The 21170-nt window shown below is 38.2% G+C and overlaps 1 protein-coding gene and 1 pseudogene across 11 annotated transcripts in view; one reads left to right on the forward strand and one right to left on the reverse strand.

Moving 5' to 3' along the window:
* RAD54B (RAD54 homolog B) overlaps positions 1-21170 on the forward strand; it is a 102008-nt gene that overhangs the window by 16113 nt on the left and 64725 nt on the right. The gene's annotated exons all lie outside the window — the stretch shown is intronic.
* On the reverse strand, positions 13819-14476 carry LOC112931181 (charged multivesicular body protein 3 pseudogene; annotated as a pseudogene).

The raw sequence follows: 21170 nt of genomic DNA on the forward strand, positions 1-21170 counted from the left end.
TTTTGCTTCTTTTTTAATCTGTCAGAGATTAATATTTTAAAAGTAATTAAAACAGTAAATAGGGTTGTTTACTGGTGTTTGTTTGACCTTGTGAAAGATAACATTAAGACTACATTTTTCCAAATGACATTTTTTTGTTGAATAAACAGATTCAGGGAGAGAGCCCCAGCTGGTCTATAGAAGAGTAATTGCCATCCCTAAGATACCAGTGCGAATCAGTAAGATTCCTTAAGCACTTAACCTTTTGAAGGAAGTTCTTGAAGTTTGTGAGGATTAATAAATTTTACCAATGAATGGGTTCATTTCTTGTTGGGGGAGAAAGGAATTCTGTATTTTCCCAACTGACTAGCATTCTTAATTACATTTATGTGTTTCTTGTAAGTTTTCAAAACCTGTGACTGATGTCAGGACAAAGTTGAGAAGGACTTTTGGAGCTGGACGTAGGGATCTGAGATCCCTGAAGACAGCTCTGGGTGTGGCAGTTTAGCTGCTGTGCTGTCTCATTGATTTGCTCTCTCCTTATTTCTTTTCTCCTTGTTTCCCTTCCTATTTTTCTTCCATCTTTGTTAAGTGAGTATCCTGTTTTCCCAGGTTTTCTTCTCTACGGCCAAGCCTGTGGCAGATAATGATCCCATGTATGCCTCTTTCTTTTCTCTTATGGTAGCTAATCTCTTCACTAGAGAATGATATTTAGACTCTGTAATACATTTCGTGTTACTGATTTGCTCCTTTATTTTTGTTCTACTATAGTTTCTCACTCTCTAACCTGCTAAATATGAGAAGGGAGTTAAGAGTTAAGATAAATTGAAGAGGGAGTTAATTTACTCAACCCTTAATCCCTTAATCCCTTCTCTGATTTAGTACATTCAGTGGACTGGGGAACCTTTGCCAACCTCCTGACACCCTCCTGCCTCTCATTCAGGGAGAGGTTAATTGGGGAAAAGAGCATTGTGAGAAACATCTTGCTTTCTGTGGTGGATTACTGGAGAGGGATGTTTTATGTAGAAAAGTATGGAGATGAGAGACCCACATAGTATACATTCACCTCTTCCCATCTTTTTAATCCTAGATCTAATCTACCTTGAAGTGAGGTCCAAGCCTGTTTGTCCCAGTTAAAATGTCCTCATTTTCCTCTGTCATCTCTTTTTTTTGAAAAATTTTCTAGATGTAGAGAAGTAGAAAGAATAATCTAATTATCATCCTAAATACTGCAGTTAACACTTTGCTTCCCGACCCCTCTACGCCCCTATTTTTTTTTCTAGATCATTTGCAAACATCATCTGTAAATACTTCAGCATGTATTTCTTAAAATTATCCCTAATAATTAACATTTAATGTCCACTTCATCAGTAATATCATTTTTGCATAAGCTGATTTAAATTTGGTTTCTTTCTCTACTGAGTGTATTTTCACTCCACTGAACTTCACTGGGCACTTCAGGTCTCTTTATAACCCTGCACCTTTGCAGATAATAGTCTCTGTGTGAGAATGAAAGTGTGAGTCTGATGTGGAGAACAAAGGCAGAAGGAAAAAAAAAATAAACTTCCTTACAGCTTACAGCCCGTTGATAAGTACTTGAGACAGGCAGAGTGACCTTCCTCCAGGAACTCAATTGCCTCAATGTTAATACTTTGCTAAGGGCAAAAGGCAACCCTAGCTGGACGTCAGCCTGACCTCCAGGATCCTGTAGGTCTTTAACATATAAAAATCCCTTTGGAAACTTCCTTTATCTCTATCCCTGCCCCTCCAAGATACATGTGAGCAATCATCTTCCAGGCATATGGCCCAGTGATGTACATCTGAAGGGACTCATGAATAAGACTTTACTAGACAGTAAATGACCTTTTCCTAACAATAGCTAGCCCCCTCCAGGTCCTGGAAACCTTGCTTCCAGATTCCTTGGGGATTACACTATCCCTAACCCCCTCCCAACTTGAAAGTATGTAATCAGCTACTTCTCCCAACCCCAGTGCTGTTCCTTCTGCCCACGAGTCCTGTCCCTGTGCTCTAATAAAACCACCTTGTTTGCATCAGAAGCATCTCAAGAATTCTTTCTTGACTCTTTGCTCCTGGATTCCCAACATTTCACATCAGGGCTACCAGTAATGATTTCATCCATGGCTTTTTTGGAGGTTGTGCTATAAGATTAGAAGAGCAACTTCTGTCTTTAAAAAAAATTTTTTTTTGGTCTTGTCTTTGGCCTCTACTCTTTGCCTTGGCTTGAGAAAATTAAAGGGAACATATAATGGGTTGAATTGTATCCTAAAAAAAGATGTCTTTTAAGTCCTAACCTCTGGGAAATGTGACCTTATTTGGGAAATAGGGTCTTTGCAGTTTAATCAATTTTTTTTTTTAAAGATTTTATTTATTTATTCATGAGAGACACAGAGGCAGAGACACAGGCAGAAGGTGAAGCAGGTTCCCTGCGGGGAGTCCGATGGGGGACTTGATCCCAGGACTCCGGGTCACGCCCTGAGCTGAAGGCAGATGCTTAACTGCTGAGCCTCTCAGGCACCCCTCAATTTAAGATGAGATCATAAGGTGTTAGGGTGGGGCCTAAATCTAATGGTTGATGTCCTTATGAGGAGAAAAGTCCACATGATGATGGAGGCAGAGATTGGAGTAATACAGCTGTAAGCCAAATGCCACCAAGGATTATTGGCAACCACCGGAAGCTAGAAAGCGGCAAGGAAGGATTCTCCCCTAGAATTTTCAGAGAAAGGCCTTGCTGACAACATTGATTTTGAACTGGTCTCCAGATTTTGAGAAAATAAATTCTGTTGTTTTAAGCCACCTAGTTTTTGGTACTTTGTCATGGCAGTCCTCAGAAATTAATACAGGAAGCCTTAGACCTCCTGGTGCTCAGAACAATACTTACTTTCTTTTGAAACAGAAAGAAATTGTTTCGTTCTTTCTGATTCCTTCTCATTCTCTCTCAAACTGTTCAACCACACTGTATTGTGTTATATTTTATTTATTTACCTGACTAAAGTGTGAATACAAAGCCAAGAACTTTCTCTTGTTCAGGTTTTAAGTCAAATAGTAGGAGTTCAAAAACATTTTATGACTGCATGAAAGGATCTTGGAAAACTTGTCAAGTCCCTTGGATAAGTTCTTTGGCTTTGAAATTCTTCAGAGAAGTCAAGTGGTCAAGAAGAGTTACTGGAATATTATAGTTTTCAGGGTTTGGTAATATTTGAAAGAGCAGTTTCAAAAAATGGAACAAAAGTCATATTGTAGTAGATAACTAATGAGTGGAAACAGGCAAATGGAGACACTGAATCTAAGTAAATGAAGTATGTAAAAATAAGTTCGGTTGTGAAGAGAAGGAATAGTAACCTGAGGGAGAGCAGGGGACCAGAGAGGTTTTCTTTTCGTTGTTGTTTCTTAAGATTTTATTTTTTTTTAAGTAATCTCTGTACCCAACATGGGGCTGGAATCCACAGTCCTGAGATTAAGAGGTGTATCCTCTGCTGACAATCACCAGGCACCCTGTCATTGTTTTTTTTTTTTTTTTTGTCATTGTTTTTTAAAAGTATTATGTTATAGGTTGTAGGGGCTGTAGGGAATGAGGTCGTATAGAGGGGGAAGATTAGGATATGAAAAGGGAATGATAGGGATGTGTGGGTGGCTCAGTGGCTGAGCGTCTGCCTTGGGCTCAGGGCTTGATTCCCGGGTTCTGGGATCGAATGCCTCTTGGGCTCCCCGCAGGGAGCCTGCTTCTCCCTCTGCCTGTGTCTCTGCCTCTCTCCCTTTGTCTCTCATGAATAAATAAAATTTAAAAAGGGAATAATAAAATGTCTTTCCTGTGTAGATACTAGATAAGGGGTTTTCAGTTGGGTCTGAAGTCCTTGGTGATGGTTGAGTGTCTTCTCAGGGGTTTATAAATTCTTGGAGAAGCTTAGAATTTTGTGTTTTAACTGATATGAATAAATGCATGTAAGCATATGCTGCATCTTTGCATGGCCACATTATAATTATTATCAGTTTTCATATCTCCAAATGAGAACAGAGGTGAACAGGATATGTTAGTGGTATACTCCTAGTAAAGGCAGGTTTTATATATTCACTTAGGATGGTCAAACAACCGATCCATTGTATGTCCTGTTGAAAAAGGCTGTGTCAGATTAGTGGGTGTCATATTAATGTGGTGAATAATAGTTTAGTATCAGTAAGGTATCACTATTCTATTAAATTTATATGATTTTGAATTTTATTGGTTTCATTTATATTTAGTTTATAAATGTTTAATTTTTTATTGTGATAAAACATGAATAACACAAAATTCACTAACTTTTTTTTTTTCTTTTTAACTATTTTAAAGTGTACAATTCAGTGGCATTTAGCATATTTACACTGTTGTGCAACAGTTACCACTCTCTATGTCTAGTTTCATCTTGCTAAAAGGAAACCCTGGACGAATTAAGCACTCAGCTCTCCCTTCCCCCCTGGCTGCATAGTCCCTGGCACCCACCAGTCTGGTTTCTGTCTCTAGGGATTTGCCTATTTTGGAAATTTCATATGAATGGAATTATAATATGTAGTCCCTTATGACTTTATTTTTTAATTTAATTTAATTTTTTAAAAAGATTTTTATTATTCATGAGAGACACAGAGAGAGAGAGGCAGAGACACAGGCAGAAGGAGGAGCAGGCCCCATGCAGGGAGCCCTACGTGGAACTCGATCCTGGGTCTCCAGGATCACACCCCGGGCTGAAGGCGGTGCTAAACCACTGGGCCACTGGGGCTGCCCTTTGACTTTAAAAAAAAAAGTAATGCATCACATGGTAAGGAATTTAGAAGGCATGAAGAATATACTAAAAAGATTCCCTTCCCTGATCCCTAGCCATCTAATTCTCCAGAGGCAAATCAGTTATCAATTTTTGAGGTATCTTTTTTGAGATATTCTATACATTTGGAAGCATATTTGTATGTATATATTCCCCCCATACAAATGATTGTTCACCAGCTGCACTGTTCTGTACATTGCATTTTTTAGTATAACAGTATAACAGTATATTTTAGAAATCTTTTTGTCAGTACATTCAGAACTACCTTATGTTTTCTTTTTTTTAAAGATTTATTTATTTTGGAGAGAGAGTGCATACTAGCGGGGAGGGGGAGGAGCAGAGGGAGAGAATCCTGGAACAGACTCCCTGCTGAGCGCAGAGCCAGATATGGGACCAGAAGCCAGGTCCCTGAGATCGTGACCTGAGCTGAAATCAAGAGTTTGCTGCTCAACTGACTGAGCCACTCAGGTGCCCCCTAGAACTATCTTACTTTTTTTTTTTTTTCTTACGTTTTTTAAAAGCTACTAATATTTCATCATTATGGGTATGCCAGATGTATTTAACTGGTGCTTTATTAAAGGATGTTTATGTTATTTGGGATCTTTTGTTGTTATAAGCAAAGCTACAATTAATGTCTATATGTTAGAATATAACATATGTGAGAATATATCCATAGGATAAATACTCTGGAGTGGAGTGCTGGTTTCAAGGTATGTGCATTTATCATTTTGTTGGATAATGATTAATTGCCCTCTTCAGAAGCCAGAAGTTTATTTTTCCAACAGCAATCTGTGAGCAATGCATGTGTAATTTATTGTGATGCTCAACTATGCGGCTATACTTTTTAATATTTGATAATCTAATTGTCAAAAATATTATTTTGTTGTGCTTTTCTTAAAAAGAATTATTTATTTTAGAGAGAGTGTGTGCACATGCACGAGCAGGGGGAGGAATAGAGACAATGGGGGAGAGAATCTCAAGGAGACTCCTTCTGAGCACACACCCTGAGATCATGACCTGAGCCCAAATCAAGAATTGGATGCTTAACCAACTGAGTCTGTTGTACTTTTTAAGTTAAAGTTTTTAATATTACATTTTAAAAATGTTTCAAACTTATAGAAAAATTCAAGAATAGTACAAAGGGACTGCCACAAATTTTACCACATTCATGTGTGTAATTTTTCTGAACCAACTGAGAATAAGTTGCTGACACGATGCTCCATCATTCTATAAATTCTTCAATCTGTATTTCCAAACTCTATATAATAAAGCACAACAATGCCACTATCAGAATCAGGAAGTTCCTTTGATACAATTCTACCCTTAATCTACAGATCCAGTTCAACTTTCTTGTCTTGTCTCAATGATGTCCTTCGTATCAAAAATGAATTTAAGAAATAAGTAAATATTTTTTCATATTAGTCTAGGATTACGTGTTGTATTTAGTTGCATGTCCCTTTAGTCTCTTTTAATCTGCAACAATTTTTTAGTCTTTGCTTCTCTATTGTGCAGAATTTTAATACTTTTGAAGAGTACAGGACAATCAGTTTATTTTATTTTATTTGAGAGAGAGCACGAGCATGAGAGAGAGCACATGATCAGGAGGAAAGGGCAGAGGGGGGGAGAAGCAGCAGGGAACCTGACGCCAGGTCCAATCCCAGGACCCTAAGATCACCACCTGAGCTGAAAGCAGACACTTAACTGACTGAGCCACCCAGGCACCCTCAGGCCAATCATTTATAGAATATTCCTCAATCTGGGTTTGTCTGATGTTTCCTTATGAATAGATTCAGGTATACATTTTTGGCAGGAATATCACAAAAATATTCTTGGTGTAACATTAGGAGACATATGTCAATTTATTAAGTTTGGTTATTTACATAAATTAGTATCTGGTAGGTTTCTTCACTATAAAGTTATTTCTGCCTTTGTACGTACTTAATAAGTATCTGTGGGAAGAGCATTTGAAACTGTTAATATTTTTGTATTTAATCAAATGTTCATTTAGTAGTTTTAGCTTTCATTGATTCTTGCTTGAGATTTTCTAATTATACTTGTATTTTTTAGTTGGCATTCTGCTGTATGCAAGAGATTTTCCTTCTCCCTGTTTATTCACTAATTTTTGCAGATTCATGAGTTTCTATTTTATTTGCTTGGCTATCTGTTATTGTTATTTATTGTGATGCTTAGATTGATTTGAATATTTGTGTCTTTTTAACAATCCCCATTAATTTTTTATTACTTTTGTACTTTCTGGTAAAATAATATCATCCTTGACCCAGTTCTTGAAATTAGCCAAAGACCAGGATACCTTTTTGCTAGAGAATGGTTTTTAAAAACCAAGATCTAAAAATTAGAGCAGAAGACAAACCATTAGAGACTCCAACTCTGGGAAACAAAGAGTTTCAGGAGGGGAGGTGAGTGAGGGAGATGGGGTGACTAGGTGACAGGCACTGAGAAGGGCACTTGATAGGATGAACATTGGGTGTTATACTATATGTTGGCAAATTGAACTTAAATTGAAAAAAAAACAAAACAACCCCCCCCCCCCCCCCCCAAGATCTGGGTATGAGGTGTGCTCATTGATACTGAAGTGTTATTGCTTTCAACCCTTCCAGTGATCACTGCCAGGAAATACATATATATGGTTACATCTGTATTTATCTGTATATTTAAAAAAACGTGAGTTCATACTAATACTCCAATTGCAGTTTAGTGCCACAGGATTCATTCTAATCCTCACTACTTCCATATCTGTGGTGTCTTATTTTTTTTTAAATTTTATTTATTTATTCATGAGAGACACAGAGGCAGAGAGACACAGGCAGAGGGAGAAGCAGGCTCCATGCAGGGAGCCTGATGCAGGACTCACTGCCAGGACCCCTGGGTCATGCCCTGAGCCGAAGGCAGATGCTCAACCACTGAGCCACTCAGGCGTCCCTACAGCCTCTTTGATAGTGAAAAAATTGGTTACCATTATCCTCAATATATTTACTTATTATTCATTTTACTAGTATATAAATAGTCTACCAAAAAATTAACGTAAATATTGTAAAAAAAATGTTTGAGATTTTACATCCTTATGAAAAATGGTTATTTGAACGAAATTTAGATTTTTCTTACAAAAATTATGTTGATATAAGGCTTCTTTTGTGTACGTATGATTTTATTGACTTTCTTTGTTCCATCATAAAAGGGTATTTTTACAAAATATTTGTGGATTTCTTAACTTCTCCCAAGTGCCTACAATCCTTTGATACTCAAATCAGTCTTTCTAATCACCTATCCCATCAGCTTTTTGCAAAATTTGCTGTTGTTTTTTATCATATTGTCATGTGGTCTTCAAAAAAACTTTGATATTATAGTTCTTAAAGGATATTTGAATGTGAATGTGAACTTTAAAAAATTTGTAATCTGTTAATGGATGAATATTTTTTTCTTTTAGAGTGACTCTTAATTATATAACTGTTAGGAATCAGATACCAAATACTCAGATTCTCTATATTCGTATTTCTGTTAGGAAGGTATATTAAGAATTCAAGAGGCCACCCTTTGTGCTTTAAGGCTCTTTTATGAAGATTTGGGTCAGGGAATAAGTAGTTGTCTGGATTTGGGGTATGTGTAGAGTTGTTTTTCAGTCAAGATTAATTGACAATCTCAGGAGCCCAGTCTGCTAAAGATGGAAAACATGATAGGTATATTCCTATCTTTAAAAAAAATACCAGTGAAGATAATTCTCCCTTAACTAATCTGCCATTAGTTCTTAAAATAAAGAAGGGCTTTTGAGCAACCAAACACTGGGACTATTCATTTGAAATCCTCCCTTGGACAAAAGTGAATAAATTTTCTCAACTTTATCCTGGCATCAAGCCGGTAAAAAAAGATCCTAGTCATTTGAATATTGACTCCTTATATGCATCCCTCCAAATCGTCTTAAAGCACATTTGAAACTACTAGGTATTATCCAGGACCATCTGTAGGAGATTGAGTTACTAAATTCTCTCCTGAGTATCAAGCGTTGCCTACTCTTCTGTAAGACAGAGCATGCATGAGAAAAGGCAATGATCAGATATACATATTGAGCGGTGGTTCTTAATTATTACACATTCTAGGGGGGCGTTGTGTGTGTGGGTGTGTGCGCACGCGCGCATGGGTCTATCTGTAGAGGAGGAGGTGTTGTAATGCCAAAACTATTATGTGCTCCTTCATATCTGGTAAAATCAGGAGGGTCTTGAATGGCCTAACTATAAGTTAGTTCTCTTCCCTACTTTCCTACTGAGGATGAGATCCTCTAAACAACCCTCCTTATTAAATAGATCTGGTGCAGTTTCTGCATATCTGTGAATAACAGCTTTCATTTCCCTGCCAGCTGCAGAATTATTTAAACAAGCCAATCACATCCTCTTCCAGGATCCAGAGGACACCTCACCCTTTTGGTGCTGCAAAGCCTGCTTTGCACAGCTCCTAGTGGTTCATTTTGTTCTGGAGGGCAATCTCTGTGCGGCCCTGCATGAGTGTATGTGGCCACAGCTAATTTCACCTGTCCAGTATCAGGTGTTGTGTATTTGACCATCCTTGTAACTCTCGAACAGGAATCCTTTTCTCACCAATGAGGTAAATAGGGAGGCAGTTAAAACAGAGGGAGACGTGCATTTTTCCAGGGAGCTTCACCGAGTTTCTCAAATAGTCTTGTAACTCTTGCCGTCCCTCCTCCCAAGGCTAAAAACTACTGGTGTATAAACTTTGTAGGATGTATTTACTAAGCTCATTCTTTAGCTTAGAATTTTACTTTTTTTGGAAAGTTTCTTTATTGCCTAGCATTTAAGCATGTGAAGTTTGTTTTAAACTTCCTCAGTTACTTGGATTAGGTATAAAATGGGAGTATTCCTGTTTGAGCCGAGCTTTAATCTGGGAGTCTGCTTTATGCTTTTGGGAGGGCTGATGTTGAATAATTGAAATAATAACAATGTTCAGCTTCTACTTTCGGGGAAATGAATTATGTTCATATGTTGCCTCTTTGAATCCTTATGTAAAAACAAATGTGGGGGCGCCTGGTGACTCTGTTGGTTAAGTGTCTGACTCTTGATTTTGGCTCAGGTCATGATCTTGGTCAGGATTGAGGCCTGCATCTGGCTCTGTGCTCTGTGCAGTCTGCTCCTCCCTCTCCCTCTGTTCCTCCTCCCGCTCATGCTCTCCCCCCTCCCCCCAACCAAGTAAGTAAATAAATAAAATCTTGAACAAAAACAAAATGTGAAGTGGTGATTTAAGCAAGACAAAATAGGCAAAGAGGATAAGCACAGCGGAGAGAAAGATAACACAATTTTAAAATATCAGTTAACATGCTTTTAGTTTAAGTATTAATAAGAGTACTGGCTTATATAATTGAGTTTTATTGGCATTTGTAGCTGGAAATTCCAGGCTTCACGGTTGACTAGTCTAGCTGTTTAAAGGATATGATCATGAGCCTAGTCTCTTTTTCTCATTTGTCTAGGATTGGCTTCGTTGTTATACTGGCTTTCCTCATCGTGAGTGATAGATTTCAGCAACCACTGGGGCCATATACTTCCTTTTCCTCATCCATCCAATGGCAGGCAGATGCTCCCTACTCATGATCATTCAATACGATTTCTTAACTTCATTTTGATATTGTGCCACTTTCTGTGACCACGGGATTCCTAACCTTAGACCTATATTACCACTGTAAAGAAGACTTACTGGCTTGTACACTGAGAATCGTTAGTGTATAAATCAGATACACATTCTTCAGCTTTGTCCCTGGAAGTGAGTGCTATCTCATCCTAATTTCCCAGCTGCTGCATGATGGAGTAGAATGGGTGTTAGTGGGACCCCTGGACATTCATGATGTTAACTCTACTGAGAAATGAATAATTGAAAAAATGTCTGAAATAAATATGAGTAGCTTAGCAACATTTTTAGTGTACAAAATTTAACTAAAGGCTAGGCTCCTGCAAACTGGCTTCTGGGGCAGAGGCTCCTTTAGTTCAAAATAATTTCTAAAAAATATTTGATTTTTAAGTAATCTCTGTGGGGCTCACACTCTGAGATCAAGAGTTCCATGCTCTACCTACTGAGATCAAGAGTTCCATGCTCTACCTACTGAGCCAGTCAGGTGCTCCTTGTTCAAAATATTTTTACCCCGAGAACAAGACTTGGCCAAATAGGGAGCCCAAATAGGGAGTATTCATAGAATACTATGAAGATGTATGTAAATTTAGATTGTGTAGAGTAATCTAAAATTGCAATAAATTTTATAATTTGACTCTGAGATAATATAAAATGTATTTATTGGTCTCTGGCCATGGTTGCTGACATAGAGCTCCAACAACCCTTTTAATTTCTTCAGCGATAACAGTACTAGGAACATTTTTTGTTCTAGTATTTGATCTATGACCCTGCTTCCTGACATATAGAGTTCCTAAATCCTTCTGAATTTCCTGGGCTATAGTAGTTTCTTTTGTTCTAATGAGGGGATTCTTGGTGGGCTCCTGGATGGGGGCTGGTTGCCAGGAAGACCAAACCATTACAAGCTTGGAATTCTCAGCCTGACTCCATCCTTCAGAGAGGGCAGGGAAATTGGAAGTGGAGTTAAATGATAGGTCATGCCTGGCAGAGGAAGCCTCTGTAAATGGTACATGGTCCGGAGAGCTGGTTGGAGATGTTGGGAGACTGGCTGCCTGGAGAGGGCGTGGAAGCCGTGTGCCCCTTCCCATGTAACTTCCATCTGGATCTTCATCTGTATCCTTTGTCATATCCTTTTATAAAAAGTTGGTAAATAACCAGTAAACTCTTGTCCTGAATTCTGTGAGTTGCTCTAGGGAGTTATGTCTAGCTGCTTGGTGACGTGAAGCACAGGTGACAACTTGAAATGGGCATCTGAAGGCGGCAGGGTGGTGGGGGCTCAGATCCTGCGGGATCTGCTGCTACCTCCAGGTGGATAGTGCCAGGATTGAGCTAAGTTGTAGGACACCCAGCTGGTAACACAGAACTGTTTGTGTGTGGAGACCCCCCACATCCTATGTGGGAAGTACTGTAGGTGTGATGGTTGTGTGAGAGAAAGGAGTAACACAAGAAGAGGGCAGAGTTGGTATCTTTTTTTTTTTTTTTTTTAACTCAGACTCCTTCAGTTCTATAAGGATTACTAAGACCCCTGACATCTAGTTTTTGATTGTCTCAAGTGCCTGGTATCACAGACTGTCATCACCAAAGCACAGCAGTGACGTATGAGATAGAAATGCCACAGCAGCGTGACTCTTAGGGGTTGGATTCACCCTCGTTCTTACCCTATTTTATGTGGCAGATTATTTTGTTGTTTCACCTTCATCACATGTTGCAGTGTGAAATATTCAACATAATCTCTCCTGCCTGCTCAGATCCCCTCGATGCCCCTGCCCCTAGGCTGCTCTGCCTCTGTAGCCTCCTCTGTTGCTTAGCAGAGCAGCGGGGCCCTCTTCCTTGGTGGTGCCCAGCCAGCCAGGCTGACGAGGTATGCTCTGGGGGGTCTCCTCCTGCTGCTCTTTCCGATCTTGGGTGAAAGGCCAGGACACAGGACTCAGGGGTCACCCCCTGCACGTTTGTGGAGGCTGGAGGACACGATCTGGAAGTGCAGTGAGGTTTATTGTTAGTGGGATAAACACTGCCTAGTGGAAAGTAAGGGAGGGGAGAGAATCTTCCAGATTTTATTCCTCTTTTTTCTCTGTGGACTACGCTGAGGTTTTTTTTCGTTTTTTGTTTTGTTTTGTTTTCGTAGACTATCAGGAGATGATGCAAGGAGAGTACCAAGTAGATGCATTTGCCAAAGCGACCTATCGTATCTTTTCAGAGCTTGTTGTAAAGTGGTAGCTAGCACTTTGCTTTACGTGATTTCTTGCCTTTGTTTCCCTTTTTTAAAAGCCTGATGCCCTCTGTAAGCAACTCCCAGATAAAGCCACTAGCATTCTAATCATTGCTTCAGGTTCTATTTACCAGAGAATTTGGGCTAAGATAAATTAATAAGGCATGAATTTGTACCTTTTTTTTTTTTTTTTTTGGACTGTCCTAAGATCTAGAAACAATTTAAGTAGTCACAGTACTCTTTTTGCCTAAAAAAAATTTATGGAAAAAAAATCACCCCTACTCCATAGTTATTTCTTATTGTTAAATTTAGTAGATGTAATTATTTAAATTCTATTTTAGAAATTTGTACTTAGTATATTTTTAATGGCTAAAGAGTTAAAATGTATAAACTACTATTTTTATTTTTTATTTTTAAATTTTTTATTTTTTTCCAAGAGTTAAAGCAGAAATTTTTATTTTTTTATTTTTTTTTATTTTTTTATTTTTTATTTTATTTTATTTTTTTTTTTAAAGCAGAAATTTTTAAAATCCATTTTATATACTGTTTTAGGGACAAAAAAATGTAGTCCTCAACGTTTAGGTAATCAGTTTTATCCTCAGAAGTGCTTTGGGAGAAGACAGATTCTTGTGCCCTTTCCTCCAAAAGATACTTCTGTTGATATTCCTGAAAATGATGTGCTGCGGGACGCCTGGGTGGCTCAGTGGTTGAGCATCTGCCTTTGGCTCAGGGCATGATCCCATGGTTCGGGGATCGAGTTCCTCATCGGGCTCCCTGCATGGAGCCTGCTTCTCCCTCTGTCTGGGTCTCTACCTCTCCCTCTCTCTCCCTCTCTCTGTGTCTCTCATGAATAAATAAATAAAATCTTAAAAAAAAAAAAAAAAGAAAATGATGCGCTGCGAGAAGACAGATTCCTTTGCCCTCTCCCCTCAAAAGATTCTTCTATTTATACCCCTGAAAATGATGTATTTATAACCCCACCTCTCAAGGACAATCCTGTTGAGATCCCTCAACCTCTGCAAAGAGTGAAGAGATACTAGCAGAGAACCTTCTCAGGATGCAGTGCCTCGCTGAGGTGTAGTGCAAAGGATCCATAAAATGGTGGTTGCTCCAGAGGAGTGTGTGTGCTCCTGGTAGGCCGCTGTGAGAGAGCCCGCTGGCCCAGCAGGGCGGCCCCTAGCTGTGAAGTATGGCCAGATGGGACTGCATGGCCTCCAGAGCCTCTTCCTCCTCCTCATCTTCTGATGCAGCCATCGCTCCTGAGGTTTGGGCCCTGCAAGGGCGTCGGTCACTTTACTAGGTGCTTTGCCTGAGGCCCCTGCTGTTACTTCAAATGATTTTGTCATTTTCCGTTTCTGCTGCTGCTTCCATTTCATCCTGATCATCCATGCTCTCAAAAGTGTCCTCTAACATTTCTTCTATGATGCCAGCCTCCATCATCTCTTTGGATAGCTCTTTCATGGTGTCCTGGATTTCTGGGATCTTCACGAGACTCTGCATGGCCTCCATCACTTCTGCTCTTCCTCAGGGAACCAGCCACTCGCAAAACTGCCAGCTGGTTCTTCATCCCCATGAGCACAGAGTTCACGTGAGCCTTGAAAGCTTAGAGCTTGCTCACAGCCTTCCTTGACCTGATCATCTCCCGGGCTAGGACCACACAGATGGCCTCCTGACCCTTCTTGGCAGCATCCTTCACTGACCGTTTTACTTTTCCTTTTTCTCTTTGGATACCTCTTATTTGCCTGTCAACTCTCATTCCCTTTCTTATCTTCAGTGACCATTCATTGACCAGCTCTTTGGGTGGCTTCTTCTGGGTTTTCCCAAACAGCCCCATGGCGAACTAAACTCGTCTTGCCCCTGCCGGCTTTCCGTTCCCTGCTCCCAGGCAGGTCACCGGCAGCCGCCTGGGCAGGGCAGGTGAGAGGAGACATATTTTTATTTTTAAGGATAATTTTGAACATTTTATAATTTTAAAACATTAAGAGAAATTGAAAGAATCATACATTGAACACCCATATGCCCATTACCAAGATTCTACAATTAGAATTTTACAGCATTTACTTTATTACTTATCTATCTATTCATTTGTCAATCTTCTTTTAAAATTACTTAATTTATTATTATTATTATTACCTTTTCTTTTTTAAGTAGGCTCTATGTCCAATGTGGGGCTTGAACTCACAGCCCCTAGATTGAGTCACATGCGCTACTGATTGAGCCAGTTGGGTACCCTAATCTATCTTACTTTTTAAAAATGAAATAAATAAATTTTTATTATTAGAGTATAGTTGACATACAATGTTAAATTAGTTTCAGGTGCATAGCAGAGTGACTTGACAGTTTATACTTACTCAGTACTCCCCATGATAAAATGTAGTCACCATACAACATTATTACAATATCATTGACTATATTCCCAATGCTGTACTTTTTATCTCTGTGACTTATTTATTTTATAACAGGAAGTTTGTAGCTCTTAATCCCCTTCATCTGTTTTGCCCACTCCCCACCCCCTTCCCTCTGGCAACCATCAGTTCTCTGTACTTATGAGTCTGTTTCTATTTTCTTGTTTGTTTATTCATTTTGTTTTTTAGATTCCACATATGAGTGAAATCACATGGTATTTGTCTTTCTCTGTCTGGCTTACTTCGCTTAAGATAATACCCTCTGTGTCCATCTGTGTTATTGTAAATGACAAGATCTCATTCTTTTTTATGGGTGGTTAATAGTCTGTTATGCACGTGCATATGTGTGTGTGTGTGTGTGTGTGTGTACCACATGTATATCCATTCGTCTATCGATGGATACTTAGGTTGCTTCCATATCTTGGCTCTTGTAAATAATGCTGCAATAAACATAGGGGTACATATATCTTTTTTTTTTTTTTTTAAGATTTTATTTATTTATTCATGAGAGACACAGAGAGAGAAAGAGAGAGACAAGGTAGAGGGAGAAGCAGGCTCCCTGCAGGGAGCCCGATGTGGGACTTGATCCCGGGACTCCAGGATCACAACCTGAGCTGAAGGCAGATGCTTTAACTGCTGAGCCACCCAGGTGTCCCACTTTGGGTAAATTTTTAATGGAATTACTATATCGTATTACTATTTTTAGTTTTTTGAGGAACCTTCATACTGTTTTTCCAGTGTTTATGCCAATTTTTATTCCCACCAGCAGTATGTGAGTGTTTTCTCCTCTATATTCTTATCAACACTTGTTATTTCTTATCTTTTTGATACCGACCATTCTGACTGGTATGAGATGATACATCATTGTGGTTTTAATTTACATTTCCCTGATGATTAGGGATGTTGAATGTGTTTTCATGTGTCTGTTGGCCATCTGTATGTCTTTGGAAAAATGTCTATTCAGGTCCTCTGCCCAATTTTAAATTGGATTATTTATTTTTTAGTGTTAAGTTATACAAGTTCTTTTATGTATTTTGGATATTAACCCCTTATCAGATGCATCATTTGCAAATATCTGCTCCCTTTCAATAGATTGCCTTTTGGTTTTGTTCTGTGCTGAGGATTCTTTGCAGTTTTCACTACTGTGCTTTGGAGATTTTTATTTTTAGAATGTGTAGATGTACCTCATTCTTTTAATTGCTGCAGAGTATACAATGGTATGAATATTATCATTTTTAGGATTTTTGTTAAAAACAATCCTGGAGTGTATATCATTATACATGTGGCCTTATGAACATAGGCAAATAAGTTGTCAGATCATACATAACATGTTTGCATTACATTTTAACATGGTGTGCCAAACTACCTTCCAAAATCATTAGTGTATGAGGGAATTTATTTCCCTCCCTCCCTTCCTTTTTTCCTTCCTTCCTTTTATTTATTCATGAGAGACCCAGAGAGAGAGAGGCAGAGACACAGGCGGAGGGAGAAGCAGGCTCCATGCAGGGAGCCTGATGTGGGACTCTATCCTGGGATTCCAGGATGATGCCCTGAGCTGAAGGCAGATGCTCAACCACTGAGCCACCCAGGCATCCCCCCCATCTTTAACACATGCTGTTAAACCTTTTTAACCCTTTTTCTTAAACTTTTTAAACTTTTGCCAATTGAATCAGTAAAAACTACTTTGATCTTTTAATTTCTGTCGCCCTTTACTTGTTAGGTTGAGCTCTTTATATATTGGATTTCTTTTATTCTTTAAATATTATTTGGTATTCTACATCCATTATTCTATAGCATTGTTTTTCTTAGCTTGTAAGAGTTATTTATAATTTGATTTTGATTATTTAGGTAATACATCAATGTATTTTTATACCTTTTCTAATAATACAGATAAATTCATAGTTTTTTTTACCATTCTCCTCCATGTCATTCTCCTTCCAGTAATAGTTACTGTAATTTGGTGCCTATCATTCTAGACCACTGCTGTCCAGTAGAAATATAATATAATCATGTGTATAGATTGTAAAATTTTCTAGTAGCCACATTAAGAAAAAGTAAAAAATTACCAAGTAATAAGCAGCTGGAACTAATTTTTATAATGCATTTTATTTAACTCAATATGCATATCATCTCAATATGTAATTAGAAAGGTGGTGTATATTTTACATTTACATCTCAATTTGGATGCTGAATTTTTTTATTGTGAATTCTTTTTTTTTTAATTATTTATTTTTATTGTGAATTCTTGATCAGTATTTATACTTGATAATAGAGTTGAAAAAATAGATTTGTATTCCCATGTTCTAAACATAGATAAATGTTCACTATCTGGAGTTTTAAAAATTTTGTTTATATTCATATCTACATCTATAAAACTAGTTCATTTGTTTAAGAAGAATCAATTTGACTTGAAGCAAATCATGTGTTTTAAAAGTATGTCTATCCAAGTTAAGTAAATATACTATGTCAAATCTGTATCATTAACATTGAATTCAAATGATCATTGTTAACTTAAAAAGGATATCTGAATTTAAATATCAACAAAGTAGTTTTCAAAATTTTCTTACAACTTTTGCATGCAATTTGAGTATGACTCTTAATTATAATTAAAGTTTTCTATTGATTCATATTAGAAAAATGTATGTAGTCGCTTACTGATTTGTATCATGAAGATTTTCACTTGAAACATATATTCTCTTACCAATCTGACCAGGTCACAAATATACTCTTCTTTTCCTCAAAGCTTCAAATTCAGCTCATTCATTTAACAGTGTGATATTGAGTAGAAAATGTAAATGATATTACTGTTTTTTTTTGTCTTTGATTATTGAATGTTTGACAAGCATTCCTTTTCTTTCAAAAAATGTTGACTTGTAGTTAACAGTACAATAATTCTTTATAAAATTTTCCATGACTCAACCAGTGAGCACTGGTGAAGAACAAAAAACATCATTAAAAAACTAAATTGTCATTTGCTTCAACGTGGATGGAACTGGAGGGTATTATGCTGAGTGAAATAAGTCAATCGGAGAAGGACAAGCAGTGTATGTTCTCATTCATTTGGGGAATATAAATAATAGTGAAAGGGAATATAAAGGAAGGGAGAAGAAATGTTGGGAAATATCAGGAAGGGAGACAGAACATAAAGACTCCTAACTCGGGGAAACGAACTAGGGGTGGTGGAAGGGGGGAGGAGGGCGGGTGTTGGAGGGGAATGGGTGACGGGCACTGAGGTGGACACTTGACGGGATGAGCACTGGGTGTTTTTCTGTATGTTGGTAAATTGAACACCAATAAAAATTAATTAAAAAAAAAACTAAATTGTATGAATCCACTTTACAAAATGAATTAAAAAATGTGGATTCATACAATTTAGGTTTTTTTTTTAAAAGGAAGCTGTTTCACTTGTTACATTATGAAAATACTGTACTCAACTTTTGTACGTAGACTCTATGAAAACTATCTTGAATATCGTTAAAGCCATTTGGAATATGTATGCAAATGCTGTGATCACTGCCAGTTTATTGAACTGGTAAAAGAAATAGAACACGATTCATTTAATGACGTTTTTTGTTCTTCACCAGTGCAACTTTTGATCCTTGGGGTGGTGAGTTCAAGCCCCATATTGGGTGTAGATATTACTTTAGAAAGGGAGAGAAAGGAAGGAGGAAGGAAGGAAGAAAGAAGGAAGAAAGAAAGGAGATTGATTACACTGGTGGTGTGATTATGTGTAATGTCAAAGAAAAATTGCATTGGACAAGTAAAATAGGCAAAAAGACTTTACTCCAAACTATTGCAATAGAGGGTAGAGATTGAATTTAACTCCCAGTACAACAGGGATTTATAGCCAGTGGGCAGGATTGTTGGACCCTGGCTCACGGGTGCCAACGTTTCCTGGTGGATGCCCCAGAGACTCAGACCCCAGACAGGCAGATGCAACTAAGCAAGAGGGTTTATTGAACGTTTGCGCAAACGGGCTCTCCGCCTCAACGGTGGAAGAGCCCCGATTGGCAATTACAGGCATCTTTTAAAGGCAAAAACTGCGGGATTAGCATAGCATTCGGGTTATGACATGATTGGTTTATTTGAAGGTCAACATGAACATGTTCAGAGACTTTCCAGTCCGGGAGTGGGGGGGCGGGTTCTTATCTCGGAAAAACCACAGAATGGTTCAGGGACTTTCCAGTCAGGGCCTTTGGGGGGGGCGGTTCTTATCACAGAATGTTTTTCCTTGCTTAAGTTCCAGGAAGGCACCTGGGTGTGGACTGCCTCTGGGTTAGGCCTGGTCCTACATTTTCACGGGGGGTGGGGTTTCTTCAGGATAAGGGAGTGAGTGGGTGAAAAATTACTGAGAGGAACTAGGTTATGATCAAGACGGAGATACGAAGAATTTGGTTAGGCATCAAGAGTGGAGGGATTCTTGCCAAGTCTGGGCCTGGCAGGCTGCCTAGGCCAAAGCCAAGGCCTACTTGAGAAGAGGGCTCAGATGAGCCCAACTAAAGTTTGGTCAAAGGGGATGGTCTTGTCAGTAATATTAGAAAGAGCAATATCTTATGTGATCAAAAGCTATGTAAAATGTAACACGACCAAAACTTAATGGAAGAATATGCTGCTTCGGTTTAAAAATTTTAAGTTTAAATTATTATTATTATTATTATTTTTTTTATTTATTTATGATAGTCACAGAGAGAGAGAGAGAGAGGCAGAGACACAGGCAGAGGAAGAAGCAGGCTCCATGCACCGGGAGCCCGACGTGGGATTCGATCCAGGGTCTTCCGGATCGCGCCCTGGGCCAAAGGCAGGCGCCAAACCGCTGCGCCACCCAGGGATCCTTTAAGTTTAAATTAATTAAAGTTCAATAAAATGAAAAATTTAGCTCCTCCGTTCCATTAACCACATATAAAATGCTCAAGAGCCACACGTGGCTCATAGTTACTGCTAAATAACAAAATTTGGCCAAGTAAATTTGAAGATCTAATTGGATTTCTTAAAGAATTCATGCATTGGGTACCACCTCCCCTAGCAAGTCAGAGAGACACTCCAAAGAGTTGTCTAAAAGGGAAGGTTTTTATAGAAGGAGGGTGGGGCAAGAAAGTTATTAGCAAAAGAAAATGATTGACATGGCTGTTTTCTAGGGGTAGGGGTCTCATCATGAAGAGTACCTCATATTTCTTTGGGGGAGAGAGGACCAGATGACTGACTCACTGGTGATGCTGGAAAGAAAAATTTCCTGACTGACCAGTTAAGGCCACATTTCGGGGGAGGTTGAGACTGCAGTTAGTTTGGGTGTTAAGCCCCAACTTGGGAACTTGGTCTAAGTGACTCCATTTAGGGCCTATGCTTTTCTTAACACTACTGTATTAGGACAATAGAGTTCTAGACCTTTTGGGAGTGCATTTTCATACAAAGTATGTACCTGCCTACAATTTGTACCTATGTATATTTTTTCTGTACCTACAGAAATACTTAGCTTTGGGTATTTCTGGCAAACATAATGGAATTATGTTTGTATTTTGTAATTTGTACAAATAAATTATTATTTTGTATTTACTTTCCTTTTACTAGCTCATTTCATCTACTCTATGTTTTGGAGCTTGTTCTATGTCAATATGTAGAATCTGCCTCTTACTATTTTAGTGCTGCCTAGAATAGACCATAGTATGTATGCTAGTGATTTTAATTGTCCCCACTTGATGTGTTCCTAGATTGCTATCAGTATTATGTAACTACATAGAATGCTTTGTTCTTCCTTGTATTTGAATATTTTTCTAACGTAGATTCTGAGAAGTAAAATTACTGCAATTTTAGAAGGTTTTACACATGCACAATGTTAATACTCTCAGACTACCATCCAAAATGCTGTTTTACACTCCCATAATAGTACCAAAGAGAACTCTTTTCCCTGTACCCTCATCCACTTGACATTCTTTAAGAATTCTTTAAGAATTTTCCCAATCTTGTGGATGAAAAGAGTTTTTAGTGTACATTTTTGATAATTAGTGAGATTTAGTGATTTTTCATATTTTTATTAGTATTTCATTTTTTAACAACACCAGTTCTTTATTCCAAAAATAACAAAGTATTATGTAAAGGCAGTATACATATCCTGTGTTCATGCTTTCC

Source organism: Vulpes vulpes, chromosome 13, assembly GCF_048418805.1.
Source record: "Vulpes vulpes isolate BD-2025 chromosome 13, VulVul3, whole genome shotgun sequence".
NCBI lineage: Eukaryota > Metazoa > Chordata > Mammalia > Carnivora > Canidae > Vulpes > Vulpes vulpes.